The following is a 22,337-nucleotide window of genomic DNA, read 5'->3' on the forward strand; positions in this document are numbered from 1 at the left end:
CTCTGAGACTTTCAAAACCTGTCTGGATGCACTCCTGTGTGGCCTGCCCTAGGTGATCCTGCTTTGTCAGGGTGCTTGGACTCGATGATCTCTAGAGATCCCTTCCAACCCCTAACATTCTATGGTTCTATCCAAGAAAAAAAGAAAAAGATAGCTGGATCTTGAAACACTGAGACATATAAGTTATTAACATTAGATATTGCAGAAGTTGTGGAACCTCTACTAAGACTCATGCAAAAAAAGTTTACAGACTTGTAGATTAGAAAGAAATTATTGTAAAAGTACATGATCTCAAAACAAGCTATTTAATGTCGGGATGGATATAGTTAGCATAGGTTATGTACCTGTCATATGGAAAAGAAGAGAGTTACAGAAATGAGAAGGAAAGGTCTATGAGCTGCAATATGACTGAAGATCTTCTGCCCACACTCAGATCTGACAAGGCACCAGCCAAATCCTGTCTGGGAGCCATATGGCATGTTGATCTGTTTCAAAACTGCCTCTTGGCTTCTAATTCTTTTTCTTTTTCACACAAGCTAACATCTACCTACACCTGTCTGGAAATACATACTGTTCCATCATCTGGCTGCAAACTGATTCTAGTATGTCTGGGACTTCAGGTTTGGAACTTAAACATAGTCATACACCTTTAATGTGCACCCCTCATGATGAAATTATCCCTCCTAATCCGTAATGGTCCAAAAGCTGTGGAACTTTCCTGCTAAGCTTCAATGTAGTTTTAAAGTTATAAATTAAGAAACTGGTGAAAACCTTAGCTGAAAAATAAGCAAAGGCATATTAAACTTCAAGCAGGGGGAAAAAAAATCTGAAGTTATGGATTTAGGTCGTCAGCTCAAAAACGTATTTGGAAGAGAACTTATCTAACGAAACTAGTATGCCTTTATTGTTCAACTAATTACTTACTAATTAAAAAATAACAAAGTATAGTTAGGGAAAGATAGATAGCCATTAGGTCATTAGCTTAGCACTGTGATGGCCTGAATTCAATTTGATGCTTTGAAACAGACATGGTAGGAAGCATTAAGCAGATTATAAGGGATTTTTTTTTTTCCCTGGCATTTATGAGCTTGGGAAAATGCTTTATTTAGGCTACTTTTCTAATTCTCAATTAAATACTTCAGAATATCCTGTTAGGTACTTCTCTGTAATATAGGTATCTAAATACATTTTATGTTCATCATTTATCTCTATTCAGAGAGAGCAATCTAGATAGATGTCAGCAGTGTAGGGATACATACTTTTTTTGGATCAGCCTATCTGAGGTTCTGTTCAATAGAAAACTAAAAATTATTATCTGTTTTGTGACGTGTAGCAGAAGTAGATACTTTTAAAAATCAAAGTTAGTTAGGCACGCATGAAAAGGACAAATCTTCAACCAAGCTTCCTAGAGAAAACAGGAATTATTTGAAATATTCAGGGTAAGGAACTAAGTGCAAGCTCCTCTTAGCTGTAATGACATGACTACGTAGCCTAGGATATGGTTAGACTATGGCAACATTTATAGCAGTTGATCCACTCATGAACAATGTGAGTGAAAGTGTTTCTTTCTCCCTTAGGTAGTATTTCATTTGGCACAGATCATTCTTGCTGCTGAGATAAAGTATATGACTTAATCTTATTCTTCCTGTAGTTATTTCCTAATGTGCTTGTACACATATACAACATGGATGGACCTATCATATCGGTCTAGAATCCAGTCACATATTCCCTGGTCACAGATCCTATTCCTGTTTCCCAATTCACTTAACACTTAGAGAAAGCAATGCTAAATGAATGTGAACAACAAGAGTAGTGTTTCTGAAAGCAATTATCTTTTCCTTGTCAGCAAGATGGTTTATTGGCTCACAGCAGCTTTAAACGATATGCCATTTAAATCCTGACACAATTCTAAATATTCTGTGCTCTGGGCTAAACAGATTTAGTGTAACAGCTGGTCAGGAATTTTCAGACTTCACAGTTCTTCCACAGGAAAATTTCAGCTCATGACTGGAACAGACCGAAATGTTTTGAAAAGTTTGCATTTCTTATCAGAAAAAAAGATCTCCCAACTGAAAATAACAGAGAGCTTAGCACTTACACACTTAATTGTAGTAGAAGTGTCCATTCATGCTTTGGTTGGGAAGTCTCTGCATCCTTGCTGAATAGGCTAACACTTTCTGTTTTCAGGCATACTGAGCTGTGCTGCTCCTCATTACTCCTACTTCATCTTCTCCCAGATAAGGACACACAGAGTAGGGCTGTGAACCTCAACTTTATATTGTAAAAGCCACTCATGTATGTTGTCATAATCATCCTCATACACATACATCGCTGCCACAGTCTTAAAGCAGAGGATGAAAACTCAACAGTTTCAGCAGGAGGCAACTCTTTGAATAGATACACATATCACAATTTTACACGGATATAACCTAAGCCTAAAATAATTATTTAGTCATGTAGATACTCAACAAATATCCAAGCATACACTGAGGAAGTTTGAAAGTAAAAGGAATCAGCTATATTCTTAATTATTTTGATAATGGAAGGAAAGGTTTGTGAATTTTCTGATTTATAAAATATAGTAAATTTATTTTTAAAAAAGAAGAAAAAATGATGTGTCAAATATTAATCACTCTCGGCTTCACCATAGAAGAGTTTAGTTAGGCAACACAGCAAAAAAAAATTAATAAAATGTGCATTTTAAAATACTTACCATTATAGAATCAGAATAAGTTTAAAATCAGGTTTAAAAAGAGAGGTCAAAAATACACCTGCTCTTGAATGGAATTTTGTTTATTCTGCCCTGCTATATAATGCAGCAGGAAAATACATTTAGAATGTTTTTGCCTGTTTCTTTTGAAGAATATCATGAAAAAAAATAACTGTACAGCACACATAGCAATACAGTAGAAAAAAAATTAAGGAAATTATACATTTTACATAGAGAAAATAAGGAAAATCAATTTCATTGTCCTTTGTACAACTGAATTGAACAGGAACTCAACCGTGGTTGCTAGTTATTCAAAGCTTGAGCAAAAAAATATATTTTTTACAAGTTTTGCATGACAAATGTTCAAGTTAAGTGGCAGGTTTAACCATTCATCCAAAATTGAAGTTTTAATTGAGATGCAAAAATTGTTTTATGAATGTATGCAGAAGACTAAAGAACACAAAAGATATAAAGCTCTTGCCAGTCAACCTGTCTTCCTTTCAGGATGATTGAATTATTAACATGTATCACTACAGCAGACAAAAATTTCTCTGAAATTAGTAAAGATTCCCATCAACTGCACATTTGGGATATATGTCTGGTTAACTTATGAAAATATCAGTTCTTACTATTAACAGAAATAGGAACTTCTCAGTAGTTAAAATTTTATCCAGCTCAAAAGCTCTGTTTTGGCTATCATAACAGTCCTTGTGTTCAATCTACCTTCTTTCAGTTTAAAACCATTGCCCCCTTCACTGTCAATATAGGCACTGGTGAAAATTCTCTTCACATCTTACTTGTAGGATGTTTTTAAGAATTGAAATGCCATAATAAAGTCTCTATGGAGCCTTCCCTTCTCCAGGCTGAACACCTCCCAACTCTACATTTTTTCACAGGAGAGATGGTACACGCTTGGACCATTCTTGTGACCGTCCTGTGGACTCGTTCTAACAGGTCCTTGTCTTTCTTGTGTTGGGGGCCCCAAAGCTGGATGCAATAGTCCAGATGGAGTCTTATGAGAGCAGAGCAGATTAGGGCATAGTCACCTCCCTCGACCTGCTGGCTCCATTTCTTTTGGTGCAGCCTAGGAGAAGATTTGCTGGAAGCAAATTTCTGGCTGTTTAATTTCAATTACCATTAAATTAATTAATTTTAATATATATCAATTAATATTCTATGAGAATATTAATTAAAATATAATTTTAATATGAGATCTGTTTGCTTTCTATAAGCTAGTCTCACATTATTTACAAAACTTTAAGAAGGAAATGAATAGCTAAGTATATCATAAATCTTACATTGACCAGATCAAACTAGCACATTTTTCATAACGACTGAAAATGTAAATTTCATGCCACGCCCCAGCAGCTTTACTAATGAGCTATAGGTTACTTCCAAGATTATTTTTCTCTAAAGATGAGTTAAGTGGAATAGAACAGGACCTTCTGCTGAGGTTCACTTCTCTGGAACAGCAGACACTGATGTAATAGGTTTTTTCAACTAACTATGCATTTTATGGACAACAGTTCCTATCAGATGTTAGATCTTCCATATAGGTACGGAAAACACGAGCACTGACTGTGTTAGTAGCATACACATCAGATTATCCCATGACCATCTCAGTGGCCATCCCACCTCCTAGGTGTGTAGTTAGAGCCATCACAAACTGCACAAGCATTATTCTGCCTTTCAAGCATGAATGGTCTAATGGACACTGTGCGCCCTTACCTTCCTTGGAACAAAATTTGTGGTAACTTTCTGGATTTGTTCAACTGTCTTTGAGGTATCTGTCTTTTAGGAGAGGGATGGAATTCAAGAATAATTGAGAAGGCAGCCTGGTAAGAGTGTTGATTCACCTTTCATTTTGTCCAAATAATTGCAAAAGCTAAGAGTGAGTGACTTATAACTAATCTATCAGTGTCTGTCAGGCATTCCTAGGGAATTCTAGAACCATTATCAATTACTTTATTGCCAGCTTTTTGCTGGCAGATGATTTTTCTGTTCACTGAAAAATATTCTTTCACTAGTGTACCACTTATAGACTATGTCTTCTGGGAATTTAAATCCGTAATGAAGTAAGTAAAAGAAAAAAGGAACACTAAAACTATAAGAATGAAGTTTAATCCAACAAATAATATATGAAGTTCCTGATGTCCAATGAGAACCCCCAAATTATCCCATTCAAATCTAAGAAATATGAGTTGTGTACATGTGACTAGTTAATGGCATTTTTTTCCAACTAAGAATGGAGCCTTTTTGTAATGCCTTACTCAAAACAGGCTTGTTCTATCCCTGATTACCTATGAGAAGGGACCAGTACCAGCCTCTCCACAGTGTCCTTCCAAGTAATTGTAGAGAGCAATGAAGTCTCCCCTCAGCCTCTTTATCAAACTAAACATCCCCAGTTCCTTCAGTCACTCCTTATAAGATTTATTCTCCAGGCCCTTCACCACTTCCTTGCCCTCCTCTGCACTCACTCCCACACCTCCACATCTCTCCTGTATTCAGGTGCCCAAAACTGGATACAATACTCGAGGTGTGGCCTCACCAGAGCTGAGTACCAGGAGACAATCACCTCCCTACTCCTGCTGGACACAGCATTTCTGATCCAAGCCAGGATGCCTTTGGCTTTCTTGGCCACCTGGGCACACTGCTGGCTCATATTCAGTTGCTTGTCAATTAGAACACCCAGGTTCCTTCCTGCCAGACATTTTTCCAGCCACACTTCCCCAAGCCTGTAGCATTGCTTGGGGTTGTTGTGACCCACGTGCAGGACCTGGCATTTGGCCTTGTTGAAGCTCATCCCATTCACGTTGGCCATTGATCCAATCTATCCAAGTCCCTCTGTAGAGCCCCCCTACCCTCATGAAGATCAGCACTCACACCTAACATGGTGTCATTTTCAAACCTACTGATGGCATGCTCTATGTCTTCATCAAGGTCATCAATAAAGATGTTAAACAGAAATTATCCCAAAACTGAACCCTGAGGAACACCACTTGTGACCGGCTGGTCATCCTTAGAGCTCTCTTCCAACCCAAACAATTCTATTATGCTATGATCATATTTGAAAACTCCCCTCATGATGCACTGTGTGAAATTGAAACAATGTTTTGAAGGCACACAGAACTTAGTATGTTCTAATATTTTACATCATTTTACATAATGAAAATTTGTACTGCTATTGCAGACCGACCTGAGGCCACCAGTGAGGAACAAAGCAAGCACAGTGTGAAGCTCATCAAAATGGTTGACAAATGCAACTTAGAAGTAGCAGAATAGAATCCATCTTTGAGGTGTTTGAAAGTAAAACCATTCTCCCTCTTGGAATCATGAAAGAAGTCTTTACTCTTTGTGACATAGTTTTTTTTGTTAGAATTTTTGTAGGTTGTTTTGTTTTGGGTAATTTTTTTAACATTCTTTTATATCCTCAGTAGCATTCTTGAAATTCTCTAAACACCTGTATTTCTGAGAGACTTCCAGGAATGTGACTGCTACTAATAATTCCTGTTTTGCTTGTAATTTGTGATTTAATTACTCTGTGATTTCTATAGCCTACAGCTGTTACAGCACTGTTTTAGAAGTTTTATTTATGGACTTGATGTTATAACAACTTCATAGAATATGTTAAAAAAGCACCATTTTGAGGCTTGAAATCTAAAATTGTAACCAAAATGAACTTACTCTATGCTTTGTATTAAATCCCTACATTAACACTCTACAATGTGATTTTTGTAAAGCCTCAGGAAATATTTTATGATTAGAACACACGTATCAATTATTTGGAAAAAGTTCTCCCTAATAATTTGTGAAATGAAAGGTGCTAATATAGTCAACGGTGTTATTATAACAAAGGGAAAAGAATATGTCAGAAGACACTCTGAACTAATTTCACAGGTAAATATTTTGAGAAGATTTTCACAATGAAGTAGAAGTTTACGTGTAATAGGAGCTATTCCTAAAAATTAAAATCATCAGTTAAGATCAAGAAATATAATAACCAAATAAAATTTTTAAGAAGTAGCTAGAACCTTTTCAAGGTGCATTTTAAGATTCACAGTAAGCCCTTAACACAGGTGAGGAAAAAGGAAAAAAATTGCAACTGCAGTAAGAAGAGATAGATAACAAGAAGAGATAAAAAGTGCATAAGCAGTTGGCTTTAGTTTAGGAAAAAAAAAAAAGATGGTATTAAGCCTGGAGGAAAGCTAGCAAGGGTAATGAAAGTTAAAAGTACATACACATATAAATATATAAAATTACTGTAGAAGAGTAAGGTGGATGTAAGAAAAAACAGAAGAGAATTTAGCTTATTCAAGAATAAACAACTTTCTCCCCCTCTCCTGCAACACAGTGGTTGACCTGACTTTCTAGACAGAAGGAGTTGAATAGATTTAATTGCTCCAGGCTTGGAGCAATTGATGTGGGACCACATGAAACACCATTAATGAAACTAGTAGTAAATTAACGTAGAAATCATTACACAGTGAAAAACAAGTTGCAGAGATTGAGGAGGACCATGAAGAGAGAGAAAAAGGAGAAAATTAGAAAGGTGAATCACTACACCCAGCCTTACCAAGTAGTGAGCTGTGGATATACTAGTGTTTTGTACCACAACAAAATGTGATGCTGCTGAAAAGAAAGAGAAGTACTTTGAGGGAAATACCTGTGACACTGAACAAGATTCATGTCAGACTTGTCTGAAAGTAACTGGACATGAGGGTTCAAGAAATAAGTTGAAACTACAGAAAGTTCCAAAACAATACATTGTTAGGGGAATGGATACAGCTGTGAGCAACAATCAGTTCAATTTGGTTTAGTCTATCAAAACAAAGGTTAAGAAATCCTAGGACTGCAGTCCATGAATACATTGGAGGCCAACTGCAGACCAGAAGAGCTTTTTAAGATGACAGAGGATTAAACTGATGTATACTAGCCACAAATGTATTTAGACTAGGAACGTAAATTGTATTTCTGATGCTCTTTCTAAGCAAAGAAAGGGGAAATGTATGTGTCAGACACACTGATAATTTTAAATTTTTCAAAATATACAGGCATGATAGGCCTTACCAAACAGAGCAGCAAGCAGTGCTTTCAAATAAAAAAATCTGGGTTGCAAGCTATTTTCTGAAATAGCACATTCATACTAATCAGTGGCTAAGCCTAAACCACAGTCTCTGTTAATAAATAGCACTTATTGATTCAAGTGTCTTGTCACATTTGTTTGGAAACGTGGCTTTTGCATCAGAGCTGAACTACTGCTGTTCAGATCAGACAACAGGCAAAGCAACCCTGAGATATGTGTAAAACTCAGGTAGCTATAAAATACTTTATTTCAGAGTACCTATGGTGCTCAGTCTGGACCCAACTATACAGGTAGTTCTTTAAAGTCATAACAGCTTTTTAAAATACTCCCGTATGTCTGATTCCATGATTTCTTATGAGTACTTCCACTCTCTTCCTTCATTCCTTCCCCAGATCAAAAAATCTTTTTGTAACACACCAGATAAACTGGCTTCTACATGATGAACTGCATGACATGGTGTATCTTTATTTAGTTTTCTGCAACATGGCCAAAGTGTCCTCTGCATCAGAGTGAAGGAAGGATTAACATCTCCTGCATGCATTGTATCTGCTCTGTCCTATGCTCTTGTATGTGTCATGGCCCAGTGCAAACCCAGACAGGCCTTAAGATATCACAGAATCACAGAATCTCTCCCCTCCTTCCTGCAGAAAAACAGGGCAATGTGGGAAAAACAACAAAGAGGACAGGACTCCTGTCTGTCTGGTAAACAAGATGTTCCTCTGGGCGAGAGCACGTAAGCTGATCACTGTTCCCACAGATACATTCTGCCTTTTGTGGTTATAGCCTGGCATAACGCCTTTCCATTGGGCAGTTACGCATTAGCTTCAGTGCCCCATTGGACCAACTGATCTCTGGCAAGATGCATATATATAAGTGACTTTTGGTAGTCACCTTTGCCTTGCCTTGCTTCAGACCTTACTTCAAGCTTACTTGGTCCCATCTCGTAGAAGCTACCTCGAGTTGCCCTGCCCTGCCTCGAGTGCCTGGTCCAGAGCCTGGGATAAAGCCATGAGCCATACACATGCAAGCTGGAGAAGCCACGAGCCTAGAAGCCAGATCCACCTTATCCTGCTTCCCCTTGCTACCAGAATCGTGCCGTGCCTCAGTTTACCTAGGAACCAAGCAAGCACCCGTCGCGAGAAGTGTTGTGAACTGTCTGCCATCCGCTGCAGCCAGATCAGCCTGGGACCACGTGGTATACTCTCACACAGCAGCAGCAGCAGTATCCCCATGTGGGTAAAACCAGCTGTGAGTAATTAGTTCATTGCCCTTTGGGTTTAAAGGTTCTTATCGAGCCATCCCCCACTGTAATTAAGTGCTATCTGCTCTCGGGGACCTTCTCTTTCCAAGTTGTCACCTCCTAATTTGCATAGAATAGTTTGTATTTTGCCCTAAGACTGCATATTCCCATTGTAAATACATATTCCAACTGTACAACGATCCTATCTAACGAGTTTTGGCATATTTCATATTAATAAAGGGTTACTAATATTTTTATTAATACCCATTTGCCATATTGTTTACTATTGTTGTGAGGGTAATTAATAAATAATTCCCCCCTTGACCACAGCAGTATGGTATTTTTCTTTCTCTTTTCCACCTTCATAATGCTGCAGAATTTATGGCAATATTCAACTGGATCTGCACAAAACTTAAGCTTGCTATTCTATGTTTGCAGTGTTCTCAACATCACAGCACTTTCATATACTAGTATGTGACAAGCTACTGTTAAAATACATTTATTCAAGAAATAGAGCGTAAGGTCATCTCAGAAAATGGGCCACCATTTTGGCAATAAAAGGAACTAATTATTTGAGAATTTATGCTAGAGACATACAGAAATTAAGAATAATAATTTTACAAGTGAATGGATTATTTGGAGCACTGAAATTTACCCCTGAAATTTAATAGGAAATGCCTGCTTCTCACAAGCTCCTTCAAAAATTACACAACAATACGTTATTTTTTTTTGATTACTCTATCTTCTGGGCAAATTATCACTTAACTGGTTGAAGATAGCTTCATTGCCAGAGTCTGAAGTATTAGTGAGAGCATACATGGCAAATATATTATCTTTGGCAATTCTGTCATTTTCTTTTAGGAACTGAGCTTCACTTTCTTCCAGAATATCTACATACTCAGCTTTGCAATAGCAAATAATCTATTATAACATTCCTGATTAAAGCTTAGTAGTACTTTTATTGATAAAGTGTTTTACAATAGACTGATAAATTACTACATGTTCCAACTATGTTTACTTAAATCTTGGCAAAATGTAAACAGAAAGTTATGTATTATGCCATAGTTTCAGAGGAAAATACTATACCTATGTGTGAAATACAGATATTTTTCCAAAGCAATAAGGAATATCCAAGTTCAATATTTATTGAAATGTACTTCCCTCACCTATTTATTTTTTTTTTGCAAAAGAAGTGATTTTGACCTTCCTGACCCATAAAACATAGCTATACGAGTAATTGTCATGGTTCAGAAAAGGCCCAGGAAACTCATTGTTTAATACTCCTCATTTACCAATAAGCTAAGGTTTAAAAGATGCTGTTTACACAAAACCGAAAAACGAGGGGTGGGGGGTGGGGGGTGTGGGGGGAGGAAGGGGGGTGGAATATGTGTAAAATAGGGCAACACACTGTCTTGGAAATTCTCATATTTCATGCAAATAGTGTAGTGAACTGTTCTGTGCCACATTAATTAACAGCTGAACAATGCTTCTGAAGCTCCTTATGAATTTTAAAAAGCAGCAACACCCTTTTTTAAAGTCAGAGAAACAAATAATGTTTTTTTCCCATCTGTAGAATTGCCTTATAGAAGTGAAAGTATCAGGAAAATAATGTGCCTAAACCTTTTGTTATTACTATTATTATTATATGAAAGACAGTGGAAAAACATATAACTCTAGGAAGTACAACATGTAAGTCAGTCAGTGAAATTTAGTTCAAGTCAGTAAATGAATCTCTATCATTTGAGGTGAAAAAAAGAAAAACTTTTTCACTGCAAGGGTGACAGAGCACTGCCTAGAGAGGTTGTGGAGTCTTGTTCTCTGGAGACATTAAAAATCTGCCTAGATGTGTTCCCGTATCATAGAATCAGTCAGGGTTGGAAGGGACCACAAGGATCATCTAGTTCCAACCCCCCTGCCATGGGCAGGGACACCTCACACTACATCAGGCTGGCCAGAGCCTCATCCAGCCTGGCTGCAAACACCTCCAGTGATGGGGCCCCAACCACCTCCCTGGACAACCCATTCCAGGCTCTCACCACTCTCATGGTGAAGAACTTCTTCCTCACATCCAGCCTGAATCTCCCCACTTCCAGCTTTGTTCCATTCCCACTAGACCTGTCACTACCTGAGATCCTAAAAAGTCCCTCCCCAGCTTTCTGGTAGTCAGGTACGGCCTGCTCTAGGTGACTCTGCTCTGACAGGGCAGTTGGGCAGGACAATCTTCAAAGGTCCCTTCCAACCCCTAACATTCTGGGATTCTGTGAGTCACTATATCCTTCCAGATGTTTCTGATACTAGAGAAAATGTATTTCAGCACTGCCCAGAACTGTCAGTCAATATTATTTCCAAGGCTGATTTTAGATATGAAGGATAGGCAGAGTTCAATTTTTTCACTGTGAAGTCTGAGTGTTTGTGCCAAGTGTGATCTTCTGACAATTTTCTGTTGTTACCTGCCTGAAAATTTAAATCTATTTTTCAATCTATTATTACTGTTCCGATCAAACTGGAAAGGTTTCTTCAGCTGTCACAGCTTCCAATCAAATGCCACAGAAGAATCACTTGAAGTATCCCAGACATTTTAAAAAGAACAAAAGATGTCTTTATCTCCCTAATGGCAAACAATAAACAATACAAAGGAAAATATACAACCTCCACAGTCATACATATCTGAGGTAGGGGAAGTTTCTTCTTCTACCTGGGAATCAGTTTATGCTCTGAAGCAGGGTAATAAAAAGCATTTCTTCACCCCATCAGGGTGTGCAGCCATCCAACATGACCTGGACAGGCTGGAGAGATGGATGAAGGGAAACCTCATCAAGTTTAATAAGGACAAGTGCAGGGTCCTACATCTGGGGAGAAATAACAACAGGCACAAGTACAAGTTATGGCATGCCCTGCTGGAAAGCAGCTCCACAGAGAAAGACCTTGGAGTGCTAGTGGACAGCAAGTTCTCCATGGAACAACAACGTTCTCTTGTGGCCAAGAGAGCCTCAACGTGAGGAGAAACTTCTTTACAGTGAGGGTGCAGAGCCCTGGAACAGACTGCCCAGGAGGGTTGTGGAGTCTTCTTCTCTAGAGACTTTCAAAATCCAGCTGGATGCATTTCTGTGCAGACTACCCTAAGTGATCCTGCTCTGGCAGGGGGGTTGCACCTGATGATCTCTTGAGGTCCCTTCCAGCCTCTGATATACTGTGATACTGTGATACAGAAGGAAAACAGAAGCTTAAATCAGACTTAAGCTCATTCATGAAGCTCACTGAAAGTTGTGTTTAAATTACTTGAAGTAGTACACCTAAAGAAATTATACAATTTTACTAATGTTTTGCTTTATGTCCAAAAATAATGCCCAAACAACAATACCTAAATACCTTGTGTTATGAAATGTAAATTCTCGCCGAAAATAAGCGACAGAGATATTTATAAAGGTTTAATAAATATTTATTAACACTATATTACAAGTGATATACAATTGATATTTACAGGTTCTAGTAGTCAGTCGGAAAGAATCAATTCTGCAGAATGTATATATACAGGCACTTTGAATAGTTTGAGGAAATCTGTATGTTTAGAAAGTGAAACTAAATTGGAGTGAGGGGGGGGGGGGAGGGGGGTGAGTGCTTGTCGGGAATCGGCAAGCCCACAAACAGGCAGTTTGCATAAACTGCCCCAGAAACTCTATGAAGAAGTGTTCGGTTTACTCACTAACCGAAGAAAGTTCTCGAGGTTCTTTTCTTGATACTGTTTTATAGTCCCGGAAATCGTAGCACGGATGTATCGTAATAACGTGATACAAATGGCGCCGACCGCGTGGTGCCGTGCCGCAGAACAAAGGGTCCTGGAAGATTACCGGTGATTCCCGGAGCCTTTGCAAGTCAGTTCGCCGAGTGCGCTGTGTAAACAAGCTTGCCGCTCCAGGGGAAAACCTTTGTCGCTGCGGTCGCCAGGATACGGCCAAAAGCGGCTCCTCTGCGAAGCTGGAGCTACCCTTTCCGCGATCTTACGGAGATCGGCTGGGGAGGGTGCTGGTCCTTTGGGCAGAAGCAGCAACTTGCGGCAATGCACTCGAAGGCCACTAGTTCGAGTCCCGGGCAAGGCGGATCTCTCGGCGGCAGAAGGCACGAGGCAAACACGAGTACGCACACGGGAACAGGCGCGGGTATTAACACGGAGCACCGAACACGGATACCGGGCACGGAACACGGAACACGAGTTTTCCAAAACAACCCCTATTTAACATTTGCCGCATGGACACCGGTCCAGTGAGCATCCTTGTTAAACAGAGCAATTTACCAATGAACTGGTGTTTCACCGAATATAATGTGAACATAACTTGTGAACAAAGCCAAGCATGGGCATGTCGCCTGAGCGCCATTGTCCCAAATGGCCCAGGAGACTGTCTTACTCAGACAGAGTGGCACCCAGCCTTCCCCCCCACTCCAGAGGGGAGAGGGGGTTCCAGCTGAACACATAGGCCATGTCCCACCACTTTAAGGATATAGCCTTGGGCACAGGCATCATTCACCACACCTTGTGAGGTGAAGAAGCAGTTAAACAGGGGGAGATAAAACCTTTGCACAGTAAGTAGTAAAATAACCATTGAATCTAGGAGTCTGATACGGAGAAAAAATTACCCCTCAAAAATAAAATAAAATTCATCCTCAGCACTGGCTTTCTCCTTTAGTTTCCTTCGTCTCCAAATTTACTGGTTTTTTTATGCTTCCAGTTTAGTGCTTTGAGAGATTTATATTACATGAAGGCACCATGGAATCAATATTTGTGAAATGATAGTATCAGAGACAGACTGTCTGGCTCTGGGTCCATGAGGTACTGTATTTCCAAAACAAAGTCCAGTCAGATTAATTCAAAATATTCAGGTCCTCAGCAGAATCACTTTATATATGAGAGCACACAGAGATCGCCTGGGGCTCTACCACCTAGTCTTAAGATATCTTTCCACATCTTTCCTTGGCTAATATAACCAAGTCTGTATTGATGCTGGCAACTACAATTTCTTCTCAGTAGCACAGGCAGGGGGTACTATACAGGAACCTGAAGTATACAGAGAGTCTGGAACTTTCTCATGCTAGAAATCCTGAGAGCCTGTGTATATCAATACAAGCTAACAATGAGGGAGACTTGCACATATTGTTTTTTCAACACGTTATCATAGAACGGTGTATGTTGGAAGGGACCTTAAAGATTATCTACTCCAACCTCCCCAACATGGACAGGGACACCTCTCAACTAGACTTGGCTGCTCAAGGCCTCATCCAATCTGTCCTTGAACACCCCCAGGGAGGAGGCATCTACAACCTCCCTGGGCAACCCATTGCAGAGTCCCACTACCCTTGTACTGAAAAACTTCTTCCTAAGATCCAGCCTAAACCTACTCTCCCTCAGCTAAACAGCTAGATAAGCTAGATAGCTGTGATGGTTTGAAACTGTCTTTTTAATTTTTCCTTGCAAAGTTCAGAACAGAGAAAGTGAAAGAGTATAAATAAGTCACTATTGGATGTAAGAAAGCAAAATACTGATTGTTCTGAACACTTCCATTGGATAGATAGAAATGTTTAAGAACTATTACCCAAAACAAAGTGGGCACTCTGCACATTCTGCGTTCTGCAGTGGGGGCAGTTGCTGGGCTGTCTGGCTGCTGTTTCTTCTTCTCTTCTGGCCAAAGATAACACACTGACCTTGGCAGCTAAGTTAACAACTTTCTGCTTAACTAACTCTGCTTCTCTGTCCAGGGGGGTCTGAGGTGGGGGGGGGGGGGGGGGGAAGCTCCTGGGAGAGGGAGGCCCCTTTGGGAGGGTCCCCTTGGGGGGAAGCAAAGGGAGATTGGTTGTGTTTTTCTGTTGATTGTATATATTTGTAAATGTTGTGAATTTTGTATATTTGCATATATTCATTGCATTTCATCGTAGATTTTAGACTCTGCTTGTAAATACAGCCTTCATTTGCTTCCAGACTGGGCTAGCCTGGTTATTGTCTGGGGGGGGGGAGGGGGGGAATTTCAGCTCACACCGACACAATAGCTCTCTTCCAGCTAGACACCCTTATGAAAAGTCCTTCTCCAACCTTCTCATAGGATCCTTTCAGGTACTGGGAGGCAGCTAAAAGATCCCCTTGGAGTCTTTTCTTCTCTAGGCTGCAGAACCCTGAGCTCCCTCAGCCTATCCTCATGGAAGAGGTGTTCCAGACTTTGGATCATCTTTGTGGCCCTCATCTGGACTGGTTCCTACAGCTCTGTGTCCTTCTTACGATGGGAACACCAGAACTGGATACCATATTTGAAATGGGGTCTCACAAGAGCAGAGTAAAGGCAAAGAATCACCTGTCTTGACCTGCTGGCCACACTCCTCTTGATGCAGCCTAGGATAGAATTTGCCTTCTAGGCTGCAAGAGCACACTGCTGGCTCATGTTGAGCTTCTCAGCAATCAATACACCAAATGCATCATAACTAGGACAATTTAGCCACCACAAAGATACAAGTATGGAAGGAAGGCTTTAGGTAAAAATCTAGTGGAAAGTCAGACAACGTTTACTGGTCCACATAATGACATCTTTGTGATGACTACAGGGCATGAAAGAGTAAGAGAATATGTGGTACCTTCACCTGAAGAAGGCAAAGAAATATAATATTGGATGTGTATTCTAAGCAGAACTATTTTTACTTAATTATTTCTTTATGATCTTAAATTTTGGAAAGTATCCCATGCCATTACAATCTAAAGGAAAAGGATGAGATGGAAGAACAGAGCTTCAAGAACACCTTGCTTAGTCTGTGGCTAGCAGACAGGAGATAAAAAAAAGGGAGTGAAAATTACTGAGGAAAGAGAAGAATCATAGAATACCAAGTTAGATGGAACCTCAAGGATCATCTGGTCAAACTTTTCATGGTAAAAGCAGTCTAAACAAGATGGCCCAGCACCCTGTCCAGATGAATCTTGAAAGTGTCAAATGTTGGGGAATCTACCACTTCCCTGGGGAGATCATTCCAATTGCCGATTGTTCTCAGCGTGATTTTTTTTCCTCTTATATTCAATTGGAATGTCCCCAGGAGTAATGTATTAGCCCTACGTCTTCTTTGTAGCCTTCCTTAAAACACTAGAACATGATGACAAGGTATGCCCCAGGCCTTCTTTTCTCCAGGCTGAACAAACCCATTTCTCTCAGCTTTTCCTTGTATACCAGCTTGTTAGTCTGAAGGAATTGATTTAGGGACCAGAACTCCAGACACATTATCGCATTATCGCTGTGTGTCCTGAAACATTCCTTTCCCTCTGTTGCCGGTGGAGTTAACCCTAGAGGGTTACAAAGCTTGCAACTATGGCAAACAGACATTACACATTTTCCTGAATTTGGTAACCTTAAATACATTCACTCTTCCATTGATACTTTTTAGGAGCTTTATATGCCTCTTGTCATAAAGGAGAAAAATCCTGAGATGTTTGCAGACATTTTGTACAAGCTTTTGCAACACTGGGAATTCCCTCTCAAATAAAAACGGACAATGGCCCCACCTGCATTTCTGCAGCCACTAAAGCCTTTTTTACCTCGTGGGGTATTACCCATATTACAGGTATTCCCCACTCTCCTACAGGTCAGTCACTGATAGAACGTTCCCACCAAACGCTGAAGCAACTTCTGTTGCAACAGAAGGGGGGAATGGGGAGTACAACATTGGAGGAAAGGTTGCAGAAAGCCTTATATGTTTTGAATTTTTTGAACTGCTCTCTGTTAGATGATAACCCTCCCATTGTGTAGATATTTTAGTACTAATCCGTCTTTGGAAGTGTGAGAGAAAGCACCAGTTCTGATTCGTGATCCTGAGGCAAATAAGATCTTAGGCCCATATCCTCTAGTAACATGGGGCAGAGGTTATGCTTGTGTTTCAACAGAAAGAGGCCCTCGGTGGATCCCAGCAAAGAATGTCCGACCTTTTCGAGAGTCTCTAACGCAGCAGGATGGCGTATCAGTGGAAGACTAGCTGACAATAACAGTGGAAGACCCACACGACTACAGCCTGAAAACAACTAAAGGCACAACTGAATTTTTTAGAAACTTAATGATGTTACGTTTTATAGCTTTTATTGTATTAGGCATAGGATTTGCAGAATTGTGGGGAATCCTCTTTCCCCCTCCTTTGCCAAAAACTAATATGTGGATTACGCTTGCTAATTTAACAGGTCAGGATACTTCATGCCTGGACACTGTTTCTCCTGATAATCCCTTTTCTACTTGCCTTGTGGGAGTGCCTTTAGATAATTGGCCAGTCCCGTTAACACTCTCTTCTGCAATTAGACAGCCTAGTAGAAAACTAACAGATAAGTGGGATTTTTGGACCCCCCATCTCCCACGTGCTAATTTAGAACCACAAGAGCTTGAACTTTTAGGATCTGTAAAAATGGATTTTTGCCTGTATTTTAATTATACGGGTAAAAATCATTCTAGGGCATGGGATGTTTCTCCTAACCATCCTGTGCTCCAGAATGCTAGTTCGTGGTGTAACTATATGGCACCTAACATTTCTAAATCAAGCAACATTCCTTTACAACTGCCAGGAAGCATGTTTTTTATTTGTGGAGATAGAGCCTGGGCTGCGGTTCCCTCCCGTATAAAAGGAGGCCCATGTAGCCTTGGATGGCTTTCTGTATTAACCCCTAATACATCTTCTATTTTTCAACATTGATTATCACACCAACAACATTTACATTACAGAATGAAGCGGAGCATCCATGTGTTTGCCCTTGAATGTGACGATAACATCAATTTTTGGTCTTTTAGCCAGCGTTTTACAGCTTTTGTTTTGGCACCGTGGATTGCTGCCTGGAAGGCTTTATCAGCGTTAGATAGAATAGGTTGTTGGCTTGCTAAACAAAATAATGCAACTAGTAGTGCACTTTCTAATCTCTTATTAGATGGTGATAGTGCTCGTCATGCTATTCTACAAAATAGAGCAGTGATAGATTTTTTGCTTTTAGCGCAAGGACATGATTGTGAGGATTTTGATGGTATGTGTTGTATGAATCTTTCTGATCAATCTGTATCTATCATCATGGTATTCAGACCCTCGAAGAAGGGGTTACTAAACTTAGTGAAGATGATAGCTGGGATTGGTTAGATAAAGTATTTGGTAGTTGGGAACTTTCTGGCTGGCTTCGTAGTCTTGCTAAAACAATCATTTATGCTTTTGCTGTTTTGCTCTTTTTATTGCTTTTGTTACCTTGTATATTGCAATGTTACAAGGCTTAATCAATCGGTCTGTTAAGAGAATTCTTATTGTTCAACAGGAAGGGGGAAACGAAGGAATTGATTTAGGGACCAGAACTCCAGAGACTGCTTTACTGATAGAAGGAGATCTTGTGTCTCTGTAAACCTTGGGAACGGAATGCAGCTGTGTAGAAAGAAAAACACAGATAGGTGACTCCCAGTGGTCACTGTGACCTGTGGGGATTACGCAGTTACCTGATAACAAGAACTAGGCAAAAGTTAGGACAGTGGAATGTAGAATTATAGAATCCTTTATCTCTTGCCTGACATTTGTTTAAGCCTTGGAAAAATATATGTGTTTGCGTGATACTTTCTCTCTGTAGCCAATCATGAATTTACAACTGTCACTTGGACATACTAATGACCAATTACAAGCTGCCTTCTGATACTATGTTAACCTATATAAAGGAAAAGGTTTGTACAATAAACTGACACTTTGCTTACATCAAGCTGCGTCCCGTCTCTGCATTGTGGTATTAGTCCTTCAATCATCTTCGTGGCCCTTCTCTGGAACCACTCTAGCCTGTGCAAATCTTTATTTACATAACAGAGACCAAAACTGAACACAGAAGTCCAGGTGAGTCCTGAGAAGTGCTGAGAAGAGTGTGAGAATGACTTCCTTATCTCTGCTGGTTATGCCCATACTGATGCAGCCCAGCATCGTGTTGGCTTTCCTTGTTGCAGCAGCAACTCTACACTCACATTCAGCTTGTTATCCAGCAGACTCCCAGGTCCCTTTCCACAGAGCTGCTCCCCAGCCAGGTGGGTCCCAGTGTGTGCTGCATTCCTCGATCCTGTTTCCCAAGATGCAAGACTTTCTCCTTGTTGAACTTCAAGTTCTTGTTAGCCCACTCCTCCAGCCTATAGAGGTTTTCCTGCAGGGTGACTCTTTCTTCTGAGGTGGCAGCTTCCCAACTCACTTTAGTGTTATAGTCAAACTTCATCAGAGCACCGCTGATTTCATTGTCCAGATCATTAATGCACGTATCAAACAGTGCTGGACCTAATATTCATTCCTGGAGGACCCCACATGTGACAGGTTGCCAGACTGAAAAGGAGCTATTTACTACCAACCTTTGAGTGCAGACCACTCCCACACAGACCACTAGTCTACACAACATATCAACATCTCCAAGGAGAAGGCTGTGGGAAATCATATTGAAAATCTTGGGAGAAGTGTCTACCACTTGCCCCGCATCATCTGAGTAACTTTATCATAGAAGAGGACCATATTTGTCAAGCACAATTTGCCTTTGGTGAATCACTGATGGCTTTTCCCAATCATGCTTCATTTGACTTGTGATAGTGTGTCAGTGTGAGCTGAAATTCCCCCCCAGCGACAATAACCAGGCTAGCCCAGTCTGGAAGCGAATGAAAGCTGTATTTACAAACAAAATCTACAATCTACGATGAAATTAAATGAATATATACAAATATACAAAATTCACAACATTTACAAATATATACAATCAACAGAAAAGCATGACCAAGTTCCCTTTGCTTTCCCCCAAAGGGGACCTTTCCCAAGGGGCCTCTCTCCCCGGGGCCTCCCCGCCAGGTCCCCCTAGCAGAAAGCAGTGTTAGCTAAAGCAGACAAGTTGTTAACTTAGCTTGCCAAGGTCAGTGTGTTATCTTCAGCCAGAAGAGGAGAAGAAGAAGCAGCAACCAGACTGCAGACTCCCCACTTTGTTTTGACTAATAGTTCTTAAACATTCTATCTATCCAATGGAAGTGTTTAGAACAAACATTATTTTGCTTTCTTACACCCAATAGTGACTTATTTAAACTCTTTCACTTTCTCTGCTTGAACTTTGCAAAGAAAAATTAAAGAGACAGTTTTCAAACCAACACAGATAGCCTTATGCATTAAGCATTCAGTCCATAGCAAGCATTTTTCAAGACCTCCACTGGTGAGCAGACCAATCCTTTAACACATTGACTAACTTTGAATGTTGTTAATATTCATATACCCACAGTATGTCCCTATAGAAGGTCAGGCTTAAAAAAGACATGGAAAATTAATTCCTCCTGATGCCTTAAGACCTACTTTCTTCACAAATGCTGTAATTATTAAAACCCATGTAATTTACAGGGATCATGCAGACCCTCCAGCTCATTCCTCTCAAATCTCTGAAATACAAAAAAGTTTCCAAGTGTTGTTTAAATTTTAGGAAAGATGGTTAAATACTGAGTTCATCTCTTAATGACGAGAGAGAAACTAAAAAGTCAGCTATACTTACTTGCTTGATTTGCTTATTTGCTTCTGGATAAAAGGAAAAAGAATAAAGAAACACATTGTACCTCTTATTTTTTCCCTGAAATTTTAAATATATTTCATAGATTTATGGAAATCTATTTTATGAAGGATTTTTTTGTAACAGAAAATTACCATTTTTATGTTGTAATCTTAGAAAACCTATAGCTATGTAGCTATTGTACAATGGCTCTATTGAACAGAACAGCATCTCTTAGGAATGACAATGAAGTCCATCTACAGCCCATCTTACAAAACGGTTGGTATATAATTGGCACCAAACTCTCTACCATTGTATGAGCCTTTCTGATGAAAGCACACAGTGATGGAAGTGACAGCATTTTGTCTGTAAATGCTTCTGAAATTTCCTGACCTTGCAGAATGTTATATGATGGAACTCTTAAAGCAGAGACTTCAATGCTATTGCACAATATTAAAAAAACAGACAAGAAGTTAAAGACAAAATCATCTGACAGACCCATTTAAGTCCCACACTCCTATGTTCAATGCAGTCAGGTTTGTGGTCTTGAGCTGCCAGAACTTTTCATTTTAACAAGCAAATTATTATAAATGAGCAGCATCAGTAACATTCCAGGGCACTGTATGGGTTAAAACAGTTATTTTAATACAGTTAATTTTAAACAAGTACAAAACTTTGATGATCTTTCTCCCTGCTTTTGCACTTCAAATTTGTATTTTTGATTCATGGACTACCCTAAAAACTCAGCTGGGAAAGCTCTTATGTGAGTGACTGCTGCATTTACTGCTCAGTCAAGCACTAGAATGTACACCCTTAAAGCAGATTCATCAAAATTCCGATTACTCAATCCATCTAGGTGCAGAAGAATGAGCAAGAAAAATATATGGGAGGAACATAAATCTGAGCAAATATCATTCCAGACTTCTGTATTAGAAAGCAATTCCAGTAGGATAAAGACAAACCACAAAATATATCTAATCTCATCTGATAAAATATAAATATTTTATCTTTTTGTTGTGCAAAAGGAATCTTACAGTCTACCTGAAAGCAAAATATTTATTTCTGTGAAATACACTTCTCAGCATGCCTCTCAGCCCAATAATTAAATAAACAAATATACCTTTGGTTTCGAGAGTAGAAAAAGGTACTCTAACACTTTATAGCAGCATGACTGTAAGGTGAGACAAGCGAGGGAGAAGAGGAGGAGGGGTGGCCCTGTATATTGGGGAATCTCATGATGCCACTGAACTCGAGGTAGAGGATGAAAGGATTGAGTGCTTGTGGATTAAAATCAGAAGGAGGGCTAACAAAACTGACATCCTGGTTGGAGTCTGTTATAGACCACCCAACCAGGATGAAGTGGTCAATGAAATATTCTATAAGCAGCTGGAGGTCATCTCAAGATCATCAGACCTTGTCCTTGTGGGTGACTTTAACCTGCCAGACATCGCTGGGAACTTAACTCAGCAGAGAGGAGGCAGTCTAGAAGGTTCTTGGAGTGTATGGAGGACAGCTTCTTGATGCAGATGTTACGTGAGCCTACCAGGGGTGAGGCCCTGCTTGACCTGCTGTTCTCAAACAGAGAAGGACTGGTGGGAGATGTGATGGTAGGAGGCTGCCTAGGGTGCAGTGACCATGAGATAGTGGAGTTTTCAATATGCAGGGAAATAAGGAGGTGAAATGATAGAACCCTTCTTTTGGAATTCCACAGGGCAAACTTCACCTTATTTAAGCAACTAAGTCAGAGAGTACCCTGGGTAGCAACCCTTAAGAACGAAGGGGTCCAGGATGGTTG

This window comes from Indicator indicator, chromosome Z (assembly GCF_027791375.1).
Source record: "Indicator indicator isolate 239-I01 chromosome Z, UM_Iind_1.1, whole genome shotgun sequence".
Lineage (NCBI taxonomy): Eukaryota > Metazoa > Chordata > Aves > Piciformes > Indicatoridae > Indicator > Indicator indicator.